Source organism: Ascaphus truei, chromosome 10, assembly GCF_040206685.1.
Source record: "Ascaphus truei isolate aAscTru1 chromosome 10, aAscTru1.hap1, whole genome shotgun sequence".
NCBI classification, from domain to species: domain Eukaryota; kingdom Metazoa; phylum Chordata; class Amphibia; order Anura; family Ascaphidae; genus Ascaphus; species Ascaphus truei.
The window spans coordinates 55091815-55105607 of record NC_134492.1 but is presented as its reverse complement, the minus strand read 5'-3'; the positions used below and the strand labels follow the sequence as shown (position 1 = coordinate 55105607).

Sequence of the window (13793 nt, the reverse complement as noted above, 5' to 3'; positions counted from 1 at the left end):
CGTCTATGTGTAACAGAGAGGAGGGTGAGCCCCGCAGAGCGGGCGTCTGTGTGTAACAGAGAGGAGGGTGAGTGCCTCAGAGCGGGCGCTATGTGTAACAGGGAGGAGGGTGAGCCCCGCAGAGCGGGCGTCTGTGTGTAACAGGGAGGAGGGTGAGTGCCGCAGAGCGGGCGTCTGTGTGTAACAGGGAGGAGGGTGAGTGCCGCAGAGCGGGCGTCTGTGTGTAACAGAGAGGAGGGTGAGCCCCGCAGAGCGGGTGTCTGTGTGTAACAGAGAGGGGGGTGAGCGCCGCAGAGCGGGTGTCTGTGTGTAACAGAGAGGAGGATGAGTGCCGCAGAGGATGCGTCTGTGTGTAACAGAGAGAAGGGTGAGTGCCGCAGAGCGGGCGTCTGTGTGTAACAGAGAGGAGGGTGAGTGCTGCAGAGCGGGCGTCTGTGTGTAACAGAGAGGAGGGTGAGTGCCGCAGAGCGGGCGTCTGTGTGTAACAGAGAGGAGGGTGAGTGCCGCAGAGCGGGCGTCTGTGTGTAACAGGGAGGAGGGTGAGTGCGGCAGAGCGGGCGTCTGTGTGTAACAGGGAGGAGGGTGAGTGCCGCAGAGCGAGTGTCTGTGTGTAACAGAGAGGAGGGTGAGTGCCGCAGAGCGGGCGTCTGTGTGTAACAGAGAGGAGGGTGAGCGCCGCAGAGCGGGCGTCTGTGTGTAACAGAGAGGAGGGTGAGTGCCGCAGAGCGGGCGTCTGTGTGTAACAGAGAGGAGGGTGAGCCCTGCAGAGCGGGCGTCTGTGTGTAACAGAGAGGAGGGGGAGTGCCGCAGAGCGGGCGTCTGTGTGTAACAGAGAGGAGGGTGGAAGGCGCATGCGCGACGGGATCGGAGATGGAGGCTTGATCTGAGTGCTCCGTGTCCCGCTGGCGATATTTAGTAAAATAAAGTGACAAAAACCCATAAAAACCCAAAATAAAACCTCACCCTTGATTCAGCTAACAGCGCTGGACACAAAAGAATGGCAGCGACCCGCAAAAAGCCCAAGCAGAGGGTAGATGTGCGCACCTATTTCACCGGCGCAAAAAAAGCCCAGAGAAACGGCTAATATGGCGGCATCTGACTCTGACTCCGCACCGGAGATAGAGTTGACTACGGAGGAGCCCACGAGTTCCCTCAAACAGGAGATTGCACAGTTACTCTCCGACTTAAAGACCTTCTTCCGAGGGGAGGTGGACCAGCTGAGAAAGGACATACTGGGCATTGGTAACCGCACGAACGCACTGGAGGAGAGGGTGGAGGAGACTTCCAAATGCCAAGGAGAGATGGGAGCCCAAATTGCTAGGCTGGAGCGGAGGGTGGCCGAGCTGGAGGAACGCCACGAAGACAGTGAAAACCGGGACAGGCGGAACAACCTACGGGTCAGGGGCATACCGGAGGAAATCCTGGACCCTGAGCGGCTGATTAACAGGTGGATGACATCTATAATGCCAGGGAAATCTGAGGCCGAATTAGTTATGGATCGGTGTCACCGCGCACTGCGAGGCCGCCCATTGCCCAATAATCCTCCCAGAGATATCATACTCCGCCTGCATCATTTCACCACCAAGGAGGAAATCTGCCGTCTGACCAGGGCTACCCCACTGGTGCCATTCGAGGGGATAGAAATGGCCATCTTTCAGGACATTTCCCCAGTCACACTAGCGTGAAGGAGGGCCCTCCAACCCATCACTAAACTCCTCAGAGACAAGGAGATCAGATACAGGTGGGCCTTCCCTTTTGCGCTGGTCGTAGTGCAGAACGGCCGGACCCAGGCTCTGAAACATCTAGCTGAGGGGCCAGAGTTCCTGAAGAGGCTGGGGCTCCCGGACACGCTGCAGCTGCCAGAGGCACCTGAGACATACCCTCCCCGTCCCGCTGAGTGGAGGAGAGTGGGAGCAGCGAACGGTCAGCGGAGAGACAAAGCAGGTCCGTCGAGACCAGTCTGAGGTTCAGGACAATACTCACAGTTGCGGGATGTTGCCTGCCCAGGGCGCTGGCCTGCCCCCCCCCGTTGGCCATTGAAGGTGGGGGTGAGGATGGGAAGGCCACGTTGAATGGCTTCCCCCTGCCTCCTCCGGTTCCCCCCCCCCTCCCCTTCGGCACGGCCCCGCTCCCCTCCGTCCCCCCCTCGTCCCACCTGCGAATCACCCGATGACCCGGTCAGCTTAACAAAAGCTGGACCAGCCACAGCAGAGCGGACAGGACAAAAGAGGGAAAAAATAAAAATCTGAACAGATGAACGTTTCCACTCACCAAGATGGCGGCCCAGCAGCACACGAGGGTCAGGTTGGTGAAGAAGTGCGAAAAAGCAATGGAGGAGCAATGTTGGCGCGAAGTCTGGGAGCTCCGCTCGGCTCCACCAGCAGGACACGCCTTCCCTCTCTGCTGCTCGCGGGCGGATATGAGGACGTTGCCGCGATGACGTCAGGGGGCGGACCCACCCAGACCATGGACAACCCGGAAGTGAAAGCCACGGAAGCGGATGAGTCCCACTGACAGCCATGGAAGGCAACGGAGGGGATTCTTAGGGGGTACGCGCACTCCCCCGCGAAGAAGCTGGAAAAAGGGACAAGATCCCGGAAGGGACACAACAACGTGACAGGTCCCGGGACTGGCTGAGCTCTAACGGCTGGGATTAAGCTCGGCAGCTCTTTAGATAAGGGGGGGGGGGAGATTCTTGCAGGGGCGCGGGTGCGATCCGGTTGGGGGGAGGGGGCTAGGGGAACCGGTTTAAAAGTTTTAAAAAATGTTATATATGGTTAGATATATAAATATAGTGATAGGTATTGAAACTTCAAAGGGAGACAGGGTCAACCGCAGTTTAGGCTGACACCTTTACACAGTTAAGGGGGTAGCAAGTGAGAGCCACTTTAGGCAGTATAGGGCAGTTAAATACACAGCTACGTTGACAAGTGAGTGCTCAATAGTTAGTATGGGTTAAGTTTTGGCTACTACTGTAGTTAGTTTACTGATTATACAGCTACTGTTGCATCGCCGGCGGGGGGGCAGATGAATGCCCTCGTCCCCGCCTGTTGGCATGTGCCTTTCTGACAGGGCTGCGGTCCTATACCGTGGCTCAGTCAAAGACCTGGGAAGGCGTGGGGAGAATCACCCCCCACGAGCCTGGACAGGAGGGAGGGAGAGTCCAAGGCGTGACTGCTATTCCCAGGCAGAAAACCATAGGTCGTCTAGGATCAATCTGGTTTTATGTGTGAATGTTGTGTGGTTCTGTGTTTTTTGTTTCCCCCCCCCCCGCTGTCTCCCCCCCCCCCCCCACCTTCAGACCTCCCCAGAGGAAAAGCAAAGGCAAAGACAAGCTGGATTCAACTCAGCCGTCACCGGCAGTATTCGCAGACACGAGGCCCGGGTAGGTTATATCCTTCTGCTACTGACCTAGACTCCATATACACACACCCATGGCACTGACGTTCATATCACAAAATGTTAAGGGCTTTAATTCCCCACAAAAGCGTAGAATAGCCTTCGCAGAATTTAAACGCCGGAAATCGGACGTTCTCTTCCTCCAAGAGACACACTATAGCTCAAGTAAAAATCCAGGGTTCATAGACAAAAACTTCAGACGATTTTACCTCGCTTCAGCTAAAGAAAAGAAAAAAGGGGTCGCTATACTATTTCACAACCGAGTCCCGTTTGAGGTTGAACGAATAAAGCGTGACCCAGAGGATCGATATCTCATCATAGTGGGTCTTCTGCAACATTGCAGGGTGACCCTAGCATGCGTTTACGCCCCATGTGAGCGTGACCCACAGTTCTTTGACGCATTTTTCCTTAAACTTCAAAGTTGGGCAGTCGGAAACGTTATAGTAGCGTGAGACTTTAATAAAGTTCTGGACCCCCGCATTGATAGATCCCCTAGACAAGAGCGAGATAGACAGGCAGGAGTCACAGCACTGCTGGAAGGACTACGGAGAGGTTGTCTGGTTGACATCTGGAGGGAGCAGCATCCCGGCGAACGTAGTTACTCATTTTACTCACATCCCCACGACAGTTATAGTAGGATCGACAACTTCTTTGTCTCGGGCAGAATGGTCCCCCAAATATCCGACACTATAATCCATGACATTACATGGTCGGACCATGCATCAATAGAGCTGCGATGCACACAAATTAGACCAATTAGTCCCGGAGCAAATTGGAAACTAAATGAATCCCTGATTAAGATCCCAGAAATTGAGCAGACAATTAAAGATGAGATTAGACAGTTTTTCTCACTAAACAGGGGTACAGTGGATTCACAAATAACGTTATGGGAAGCCCACAAAGCCACGCTGAGGGGAACGTTGATCAGTCTTGCAGCAAGACGAAAGAAGCTAATGGAGGCCAAATTGACCCAACTATATAAGAGGCTACATGAGCTCTCCATACTCCATAGCCGATCAGGTGGAGGGGATATCTTAAAGGAGTTGAAGGATGTAAGGATTGAACTTAACCTCCTCCTTACTTCCCGGGCCGAGAGGGACATGGGCTGGACAAAGAGGAAATTCTTTGAAAAAGCCAACAAGCCGGACACCATGCTAGCTAACCGGATCCGCAATAAGCAGCCAAACTATAACATTCAGGCAATCAAGACCAAAACAGGAGATATGTCCTCCAACCCTAAACAAATAGTGGAAGAGTTTAGACTTTTTTATGAGCAGTTATATAACGGGGAGAAGGTTGCACATAGCACAAAAACTAGCGCCACACTCCAGACTTTCCTGAGAGAAGCGGATCTCCCTAGGCTGAGCAGATTGAAGCACGAGGCGATCCAGAAGGATTTTTCATTAGAGGAGTTGATAGGGGTTATTAAGAACCTAAAACCCTCCAAGGCCCCAGGCCCGGATGGATTTTCCAATCTATATTATAAAAAATTTGTAGGGGTTTTAGCGCCGCACATGCTCAAAATGTTCAATGGGGTACTGTCGGGGGAACCCTTCACGGCACACATGCTCCAGGCGTCGATATCCTTAATACATAAGAAGGACAAAGATCCCACAAATTGCCAAAGTTACAGGCCGATATCATTAATCAATTCAGACATTAAAATTTATTCTAAACTACTGGCTAATAGATTGAGTGCGGTCCTGCGAAGGCTTATTCACCCAGACCAGGTTGGTTTTATTAGGGATAGACAAGCGGCCGATAACACCAGAAGAATAATAGATATTATTGATTTCATTAATGCCAACGGGATCCGTGGCATAGCACTAAGCTTAGACGCGGAGAAAGCCTTCGACAGGATTGACTGGCCATACATGGAGTCTACGCTTGGAGCATTTGGGTTCAGAAGGAAAATATTAGGGGCAATTAAAGCATTATACACAACCCCGGCAGCCAAGGTAGTACACCAAGGCTTCCCATCAGAGCTGTTTAATATCAAAAGCGGAACCAGACAGGGCTGCCCACTTTCGCCCCTGTTGTTCGCCTTATGCGTGGAACCGCTAGCAGCGCACATTCGTAGCAACCCGGACATCGCCGGAATCCAAATGATGTCACAAGAACACAAGGTGGCGCTATACGCTGATGACATTATCCTGTCATTGACAAAGCCACTCACCTCTCTACTCAATCTGTTCGCCCTACTGGAAAAATTTAGTAGCATATCGGGTTTTAAGATCAATCAGGCTAAATCAGAGGCGCTCAGTCTGAATTTGCCGAGAGACATGGAGAAATTATTAGAAATTAATTTTAAATTTCAATGGCAGCCGAAAAAGATAAAGTATCTAGGGGTATATATTACTAAACAGAGCTCCACTCTCTATCAGGCAAATTATCCACAGCTCCTACGGGCTTTAACAAAGGAGCTCAAATTATGGTCCACTTACGGAATTTCCTGGATTGGTAGAATCTACTGTGTTAAGATGAACCTTCTCCCACGCTTATTATACCTCTTTCAAACTCTTCCGATACCAGTGGTACGATCAGAGATTAAAGAACTACAAAATTCAGTCACAAAATTTATTTGGCAAAATAAAACACCATGGGTAAAAATGACAATTATGCAACGATCCAGGGAGACAGGAGGCCTGGCAGTGCCGAGTTTGTTGGCATACTATAAAGCGGCCCAATTATGCCAAATCACACAGTGGCATGGGAATCCAGAGCTGAGAAGCTGGGTGGCATTAGAGAAGGAGGTCTGCGCCCCGCTTGCAATCGAAAACCTAATTTGGTACCCAAAAGCTAGACTGAAAGACCTAAAGGATCCTCTGTCCTCCGTGCTCAACTCACTGTCGGTCTGGGAAGCAGCCAAAACTAATCACTCATTAACCTCTAAACACACTTTAATGGCCCCATTATACGGGAATCCAGACTTTGCTCCGGGTTTAGTTGGCAAAAACTTCACACTTTGGCAAAACAGGGGGTTCCACAAACTAAAAGACCTGGAGGGACGCGACACCATTAAACCGTTTGATCTATTACAGTCAGAAACTGGCATTCCCAACACAGAATTTCTTAGATACCTTCAGGTCAGGGCATTTTACACCAAACACACTATTAGACCGCCGTTAACCAATTTTGAGAAGCTCTGTCGTCGAGGCACCGACACACGGGGACTTATATCTGCGCTGTACAGGGTGGTGGTCGGTTCTGATAGCGACGATTCACACAAATCCAGGTTCATGACACAATGGGAAACAGATCTGACGGAACCACTGGAGGACGATGACTGGACTGAGATTTTTAAGGCGGCAGCCAGCAGTTCGATCTGTACAACATTAAAGGAGAACTCATATAAAGTACTAATGCGGTGGTACCTCACCCCAGTTAGATTGGCAAAATTCGCGCCGGGCGCTTCCCCGCTCTGCCCCAGGCAGTGCGGGGAACAGGGGGACCTGTTACACATGCTGTGGTCTTGTCCACGAATTAGTCCCGTATGGATCCAAATTAGAGATTGGCTACAGAGGCTCTTTCTGGGCCTCAAAATTCAACTAGATCCGTGGGTGTTCCTTCTAGGCAAACCCACGACAGACGTATCTAGATCAGGGAACAAACTGATCGCACACTTTGCTACGGCTATGAGGTGCGAGACTGCAGCATTATGGAAACAGAATGCAATTCCTTCATTAGACAAAATTCGGAATAGAATTTGGTTTGTTTGCCAGATGGAAATGTTGACAAGTCTGGTCAACGACACTGGCCCAAAGTTTCAAAAAGTCTGGTTGCCTTGGTTGGCACAGACAGACATCCCAGGGGTGAGCAATGCCTCCATCTGGCTTTAAAAGCGGCAGGTGAGTTCTCCTTGGATGGCGAGCAGAAGCTGCAATCAGCCACATACGAGGGAGACAGTATGCCCGCCACGGGAGGACGCTAACACAGATCCATTACCCCCTATATTAACTACCCGGTGCCTCGCCGAAACAGTTGGTTGTAACACCTGACCTACGGACCAGGAACGGAGAACATCGTACATTAGAAAGGACTCCTCTGCCCCCCCCCTCCCCCTCCACGCCCCCCCCCCCCCCCCCCCCTTCCTACCCCCACACCCTCCGGTCTCCCTTTTCCCAGGTTGGTATGAATGGCGGTATGAATGTTGTTTGTCCCATGGAAAGCTTTTTATTTTGACAATGTGACAACTGTATGTTATACTTTGAAAAACACAATAAACAAAATGTTGAAAAAAAAAAAAAAACAGAGAGGAGGGTGAGCCCCGCAGAGCGAGCGTCTGTGTGTAACAGAGAGGAGGGTGAGCGCGGCAGAGCGGGCGTCTGTGTGTAACAGAGAGGAGGGTGAGCCCCGCAGAGCGGGCGTCTGTGTGTAACAGAGAGGAGGGTGAGCCCCGCAGAGCGGGCGTCTGTGTGTAACAGGGAGGAGGGTGAGCGCGGCAGAGCGGGCGTCTGTGTGTAACAGAGAGGATGGTGAGTGCCGCAGAGCGGGCGTCTGTGTGTAACAGAGAGGAGGGTGAGCCCCGCAGAGCGGGCGTCTGTGTGTAACAGGGAGGAGGGTGAGCCCCGCAGAGCGGGCGTCTGTGTGTAACAGAGAGGAGGGTGAGTGCCGCAGAGCGGGCGTCTGTGTGTAACAGAGAGGAGGGTGAGTGCCGCAGAGCGAGCGTCTGTGTGTAACAGAGAGGAGGGTGAGCGCGGCAGAGCGGGCGTCTGTGTGTAACAGAGAGGATGGTGAGTGCCGCAGAGCGGGCGTCTGTGTGTAACAGAGAGGAGGGTGAGAGCCGCAGAGCGGGAGTCTGTGTGTAACAGGGAGGAGGGTGAGCCCCGCAGAGTGGGCGTCTGTGTGTAAAAAGGAGGAGGGTGAGCCCCAAGAGCGGGCGTCTGTGTGTAACAGAGAGGAGGGTGAGCCCCGCAGAGCGGGCGTCTGTGTGTAACAGAGAGGAGGGTGAGTGCCGCAGAGCGGGCATCTGTGTGTAACAGGGAGGAGGGTGAGCCCCGCAGAGCGGGCGTCTGTGTGTAACAGAGAGGAGGGTGAGTGCCGATGAGTGGGCGTCTGTGTGTAACAGAGAGGAGGGTGAGTGCCGCAGAGCGGGCGTCTGTGTGTAACAGAGAGGAGGGTGAGCCCCGCAGACCGGGCGTCTGTGTGTAACAGAGAGGAGGGTGAGCGCCGCAGAGCGGGCGTCTGTGTGTAACAGGGAGGAGGGTGAGCCCCGCAGACCGGGCGTATGTGTGTAACAGAGAGGAGGGTGAGCGCTGCAGAGCGGGCGTCTGTGTGTAACAGAGAGGAGGGTGAGCGCCGCAGAGCAGGTGTCTGTGTGTAACAGAGAGGAGGGTGAGCCCCGCAGAGCGGGCGTCTGTGTGTAACAGAGAGGAGGGTGAGTGCCGCAGAGCGGGCGTCTGTAACAGATAGGAGGGTGAGTGCCGCAGAGCGGGCGTCTGTAACAGATAGGAGGGTGAGTGCCGCAGAGCGGGCGTCTGTGTGTAACAGAGAGGAGGGTGAGTGCCGCAGAGCGGGCGTCTGTGTATAACAGGGAGGAGGGTGAGCGCGGCAGAGCGGGCGTCTGTGTGTAACAGAGAGGAGGGTGAGTGCCGCAGAGCGGGCGTCTGTGTGTAACAGAGAGGAGGGTGAGTGCCGCAGAGCGGGCGTCTGTGTGTAACAGAGAGGAGGGTGAGTGCCGCAGAGCGGGCGTCTGTGTGTAACAGGGAGGAGGGTGAGCGCTGCAGAGCGGGCGTCTGTGTGTAACAGAGAGGAGGGTGAGTGCCGCAGAGCGGGCGTCTGTGTGTAACAGAGAGGAGGGTGAGCCCCGCAGAGCGGGCGTCTGTGTGTAACAGAGAGGAGGGTGAGTGCCGATGAGTGGGCGTCTGTGTGTAACAGAGAGGAGGGTGAGTGCCGCAGAGCGGGCGTCTGTGTGTAACAGAGAGGAGGGTGAGCCCCGCAGACCGGGCGTCTGTGTGTAACAGAGAGGAGGGTGAGCGCCGCAGAGCGGGCGTCTGTGTGTAACAGGGAGGAGGGTGAGCCCCGCAGACCGGGCGTATGTGTGTAACAGAGAGGAGGGTGAGCGCTGCAGAGCGGGCGTCTGTGTGTAACAGAGAGGAGGGTGAGTGCCGCAGAGCGGGTGTCTGTGTGTAACAGAGAGGAGGGTGAGCGCCGCAGAGCGGGCGTCTGTGTGTAACAGAGAGGAGGGTGAGCGCCGCAGAGCAGGCGTCTGTGTGTAACAGAGAGGAGGGTGAGCCCCGCAGAGCGGGCGTCTGTGTGTAACAGAGAGGAGGGTGAGTGCCGCAGAGCGGGCGTCTGTAACAGATAGGAGGGTGAGTGCCGCAGAGCGGGCGTCTGTGTGTAACAGAGAGGAGGGTGAGTGCCGCAGAGCGGGCGTCTGTGTGTAACAGGGAGGAGGGTGAGCGCGGCAGAGCGGGCGTCTGTGTGTAACAGAGAGGAGGGTGAGTGCCGCAGAGTGGGCGTCTGTGTGTAACAGAGAGGAGGGTGAGTGCCGCAGAGCGGGCGTCTGTGTGTAACAGAGAGGAGGGTGAGCGCGGCAGAGCGGGCGTCTGTGTGTAACAGAGAGGAGGGTGAGTGCCGCAGAGCGGGCGTCTGTCTGTAACAGAGAGGAGGGTGAGCCCCGCAGAGCGGGCGTCTGTGTGTAACAGAGGAGGGTGAGTGCCGCAGAGCGGGCGTCTGTGTGTAACAGAGAGGAGGGTGAGCGCCGCAGAGCGGGCGTCTGTCTGTAACAGAGAGGAGGGTGAGCCCCGCAGAGCGGGCGTCTGTGTGTAACAGAGAGGAGGGTGAGCCCCGCAGAGCGGGCGTCTGTGTGTAACAGAGAGGAGGGTGAGCCCCGCAGAGTGGGCGTCTGTGTGTAACAGAGAGGAGGGTCAGCCCCGCAGAGCGGGCGTCTGTGTGTAACAGAGAGGAGGGTGAGCGCCGCAGAGCGGGCGTCTGTGTGTAACAGAGAGGAGGGTGAGTGCCGCAGAGCGGGCGTCTGTGTGTAACAGAGAGGAGGGTGAGTGCCACAGAGCGGGCGTCTGTGTATAACAGAGAGGAGGGTGAGTGCCGCAGAGCGGGCGTCTGTGTGTAACAGAGAGGAGGGTGAGCGTCTGTGTGTAACAGAGAGGAGGGTGAGTGCCGCAGAGCGGGCGTCTGTGTGTAACAGAGAGGAGGGTGAGCGTCTGTGTGTAACAGAGAGGAGGGTGAGCGTCTGTGTGTAACAGAGAGGAGGGTGAGTGCCGCAGAGCGGGCGTCTGTGTGTAACAGAGAGGAGGGTGAGCCCCGCAGACCGGGCGTCTGTGTGTAACAGAGAGGAGGGTGAGCGCCGCAGAGCGGGCGTCTGTGTGTAACAGGGAGGAGGGTGAGCCCCGCAGACCGGGCGTATGTGTGTAACAGAGAGGAGGGTGAGCGCTGCAGAGCGGGCGTCTGTGTGTAACAGAGAGGAGGGTGAGTGCCGCAGAGCGGGTGTCTGTGTGTAACAGAGAGGAGGGTGAGCGCCGCAGAGCGGGCGTCTGTGTGTAACAGAGAGGAGGGTGAGCGCCGCAGAGCGGGCGTCTGTGTGTAACAGAGAGGAGGGTGAGTGCCGCAGAGCTGGCGTCTGTGTGTAACAGAGAGGAGGGTGAGCCCCGCAGAGCGGGCGTCTGTGTGTAACAGAGAGGAGGGTGAGTGCCGCAGAGCGGGCGTCTGTGTGTAACAGAGAGGAGGGTGAGTGCCGCAGAGCGGGCGTCTGTGTGTAACAGAGAGGAGGGTGAGCGCGGCAGAGTGGGCGTCTGTGTGTAACAGAGAGGAGGGTGAGCGCGGCAGAGCGGGCGTCTGTGTGTAACAGAGAGGAGGGTGAGCGCGGCAGAGCGGGCGTCTGTGTGTAACACTATGCACGTTTGCGTTATTAAATCGCTCTGCATGTTACTACTGCATATTCCTACACCGCTCTGCATGTTACTACACCGCTCTGCATGTTACTACACCGCTCTGCATGTTACTACACCGCTCTGCATGTTACTACACCGTTCCGCATGTTATTACACTGCTCTACATGTTACTACACCGCTCTGCATGTTACAACACCGTTCCACATGTTATTACACTGCTCTACATGTTACTACACCGCTCTGCATGTTACAACACCGTTCCACATGTTATTACACTGCTCTACATGTTACTACACCGCTCTGCATGTTACTACACCGCTCTGCATGTTACTACACCGTTCCGCATGTTATTACACTGCTCTACATGTTACTACACCGCTCTGCATGTTACAACACCGTTCCGCATGTTATTACACTGCTCTACATGTTACTACACCGTTCCGCATGTTACTACACCGCTCCGCATGTTACTACACCGCTCTGCATGTTACTACACCGCTCTGCATGTTACTACACCGCTCTGCATGTTACTACACCGCTCTGCATGTTACAACACCGCTCTGCATGTTACTACACCGCTCTGCATGTTACTACACCGCTCTGCATGTTACTACACCGCTCTACATGTTACTACACCGCTCCACGTGTTACAACACCGCTCCGCCATACGTTACAGGTTCACTTCGGGGGCACATTTACCTCGATGTCCATGCATTAGTCTCCTGGGAAATAAAAATGGCTACCGGCAGCCGCAGTAACAATGACGATAAGAATGCACACAATGTCCTTATCTCTGAGCTGCGAGCTTCCTGAATGTAAACCTGTGTGATACTCTCTCTGAGCCAGGGAAAGTGGGGAAAATATCCACAGACCATCCACGTTACGTGGACAATTTCTTCCCCTCTAATGATTTTCTAGTGGCGTTTTCCTTAGTGAGGCTCCGTACTGACTATCGGTTTAGATTTATGATTGGCGGGTTTGGGAGGATAAAATGGCCGCACAAGTGGCAGCTTCATCACATGCGCTCTGAAGACAAAACATTCATGTGGGCCCCGCGCCTGTCCAGCGATGGCCCAAATATTGCGCAGTGAGGGGAAAAATAAAACCAAGATTTAGGCCCCTGGGGGGGAAGCGAGGAGTGCTCATGCAAACGCTGCCTACGCTGCAAGGGTTAAACACATTGACCCTCACTTCCTGCCCCAGCTGGGGCTTTATTGTGGGATTAAACAGCAATAAACACGGTTTTATCAGTCCCCTATGAAGCAGTATGGTGGCCAGGTGAGTGCCCACTCCCCTCGCAGACACACAGAGCCGCCACCACGGGAGGGGGGGACACAGGGCCGGCAGCAGGGGGTGGAGGAGGGGACACAGGGCCGGCAGCGGGGGACAGGAGTAGGGGGCACAGGGCCGGCAGCGGAGGGAGGAGGAGGGGACACAGGGCCGGCAGCGGGGGGCAGGAGTAGGGGGCACAGGGCCAGCAGCGGAGGGAGGAGGGGACACAGGGCCGGAAGAAGGGGGAGGAGGGGACACTGGGCTGGTAACGGGGGGGGGGGGGAGGAGGGGACACAGATTCGCCACCAGGGGGAGGGAGGGGACACAGAGCCGGCAGCAGAGGGAGGAGGAGGGGACACAGGGACACCACCGGAGGGGGGGGAGGGGACACAGAGCCAGCAGCGGGAGGAGGGGACACAGAGACACCACCGGGGGGGGGGGGAGGGAACACAGAGCCAGCAGCGGGGGGAGGAGGAGGGGACACAGGGACACCACCAAGGGGTGAGGAGGGGACACAGAACCGGCAGCGGGGGGAGGAGGAGGGGACACAGGGACACCACCGGGGGGGAGGGAGGAGGAGGGGACACAGAGCTGGTCAGCAAGGGGGGGGGGGGCAAAAGTAAGGCCGGACATTGGCCACTGGCCGGAGCTTCTCTGGTCAGTACAGGCTCCTGCCCCTTCTCAAGAGACCTTCAGCCCCCCAATAGCTTATTGATTTCAATGGGCACTTGCGGTTGAAGACGACCCATTGTGCTGCTTAGGTGGATGGATACACACACATATATACACATATATATATATATATATATATATATATATATATATATATATATATATATATATATATATGTAGTTCATGGTTAGATATATTCTATGCAGTACACGAATATTTTTCTTTTAGTCATATGTTAGGTGTTTATCACTTTGTTTTCTGTTAGTTGTGCTTATCCATATATTTGCCCACATATCCGGTTCCCATTGTTTTTAATCATCCCTATTTGTGTGTTCACTTCATGTTCCCTCACTGCTTTCCCTTGGTTTCGTTCCAGAGGGCTCACGTCATACTCTTCCTGGCACCGATTGGCTGGTCCCTGTTTGGGCACTATGGAGGCGTTGCCTGGATACACAATGCTTACAGTTGCATTACAGGCTCAAATCTGTGACCATGCAGCAAGCTTAAGCCTATAGGGGAACCAGGTTGAATGGTTTTGAAGCAAAAGGTGTCACTGTGTGCTCATTTGCATGTCATTTCCCAGAATCCCTTGCTGCAGT

The 13793-nt window shown here is 54.5% G+C and overlaps 1 protein-coding gene across 1 annotated transcript in view; it reads right to left on the bottom strand.

Annotated features, from left to right (window-relative positions):
• Positions 1 to 13793, bottom strand: part of CDC14A (cell division cycle 14A) — a 117000-nt gene that overhangs the window by 48151 nt on the left and 55056 nt on the right. The window lies entirely within an intron of this gene.